Below are 2,338 nucleotides of genomic sequence, written 5' to 3'. Positions count from 1 at the left end.
TTGATTGATTGATTGATGTTCATTTTATGTTTTGATTTTCATGTCAATTCTTCATCCTGGCAGCGGTAATATTTGAAAAACGTCATTACCTTTTATATAATAATTATAACATGTGGTAGTTATGCATCACTCTTTGGGTTAAAAAAAATCATTAAAGTGGGACAAACTATTGCTGTTTAACTGTGTCCTCTCTCTCTCTCTCTCTTTCTCTCTCTTTCTCTCTCTCTCTCTCTCTCTCTCTCTCTCTCTCTCTCTCTCTCTCTCTCTCTCTCTTCCTTCCTTCATTCTACCTTCTTTCTTTCTGTCTTTCGTGACTGTCTAAAGTGTGATAAGAATGGGCATTACAGGACATCGAAAGCTAGTCAAAATGTATTGTGTGGTTTTGCCAACATTTCGTAGCTTCACACTACAAACCCTAGATTACAAGTTTGACACCTGGGCCAAGTGACCAACCACCAAAACAAAGGCTGACTTAAATAATGCGAAAAGTATACATTTTTAGGGTGACATATATCAGTTTATGGTTCGCATTTTCTATCTTTCTTTATCACTTTATCACAGGTACATGTATTAAGTAAGCACTGTTGTGGTACTTCACAGACGTTCGATTCAGGCCAAGGCTCCTGTTGTAGCGACCTAAAGACAGATAAGATCAGTGAATGGAAACAGATAAGAAAATCTACATGCACTTTAACAATTCGGGTATGACTCTTTGAGGCCAGACAAAGCAGCAGGAGAGTGACTTTTCATCTCAAAAATAAACCCTGACGTCAAAGGTATAAGCCATGACGCCAACGCTTGGTGGTCAGTGCTCTGAACAAAGAAGTGGGCATTAATTATACCCAACAATGAAAAAAGTAAAAGTTAGCATTGTTCTGTTAATTCAGGTAAAAGAATGTTCCTTTTCTTTTAATCGACATACTCATGTAAATACGACAGTGACTCTTGCGCACAAAAAATGCTTGTTGTTCAAAGTAGAACCGTGTACTACTGCAACTGTAGCAATTTAGTAGTTATTGTCCGTGTGCGATACACCGGAGACCTGGTTTTTCGAAATTTTCTCGCAATCTACACATATTTTGCAGTGTAGATAAGAACATAATAAGTACGTCAAAAGTATACCTATTTTAATAAATTTATATTTACTATAATCCTTACTTTCCTCTGGTTAATTATTTCTTCATAAAGACTACTTAAAATGAATTAAATGTTTCCCCCTTTCCAGGCCTCTACAAACGGTCAAACCTGCTGGCAATTTTTTTTCCACCTGTGCCGTACTACCTTATTAATTTTGTGCATCTCGTGCTGACACATTCTGAGGGTTTGCACACCTGAACTGGTAAAGATGTTGTCCGAGGTGAAAACGATAACTGTGAATGTACAGACGAAGCTGAAAAGGGGAGCCTGTATATATCACTGGAATAACGTTGCAAAAAGAGCTTGCCACGCACTTGGAATCAGTTTCAAGAACCACATAATTTAAAGCAGTGACCGATAACAACAAAAGAAATGGATTGCCGTCGAACAAGGAGCAAAAACAATAACAAACAAGCAAACACACACGCGCACACACATTCTCTCTCTCTCAGTCTCTCTCTCTCTCTCTCTCTCTCTCTCTCTCTCTCTCTCTCTCTCTCTCTCTCTCTCTCTCACGCCGGAACAAAATAGATAGAACACTGTATCTATGACGTAGGAATGCCTCCAGCTTTAAAGACAACCCCTTTAACAACAATTGTTCGATGCGGGAAAACCCCGACACAGTCCAACCTGGATGACACAAACGTTACCGCATGAAATGCACGAGTTTGACCTCCATTTTGCAAAACGGGCTTACATTTTACTATTTTATCTGGTACAGGAAAGTATGAAGACCTAATTAATATCCCGCAGTGGGGCACTGCGGTTATGAAATTAAAGGCCCCTCCTGTTTTTGGAACCGCAGGAGCTTTCTAGTTTGCTGTTAGGTAGATTTTTGGTTCCTCTTTCCTGTCATGCTCTCTTTTTCTTCATGAATTCTTTTCTTTTTTCTGCCTTCTTGCTCATTCACCTGTATTTTTTCCAAAAATCTCTTCTCTTGCCGCTTGTCTCGCGATTCATGTATAGTTTAATCTGTTAGTGTTCTGATGTAAGTCCAGCAGTAGATAGGTTAAGCCTATTTTAACATAATGGAAACTGGTAATCTTCCAGTAGGTATTAATTTAGTTTTACTAAAGCCTGCTGGGACACAAGTAATGGGTTAGTGCATTTGTAAACAGGAATCGCTTGACAAGTGGCCCCCTTCATCCCCCCCCTTCCTCGTCCTGATATGGCCGGCTCTGCGTAGTCGGCTGGACGTTAA

The sequence above is a fragment of the Littorina saxatilis genome, linkage group LG12 (genome assembly GCF_037325665.1).
Source record: "Littorina saxatilis isolate snail1 linkage group LG12, US_GU_Lsax_2.0, whole genome shotgun sequence".
NCBI lineage: Eukaryota > Metazoa > Mollusca > Gastropoda > Littorinimorpha > Littorinidae > Littorina > Littorina saxatilis.
Note: the sequence above shows the minus strand (reverse complement) of the source record.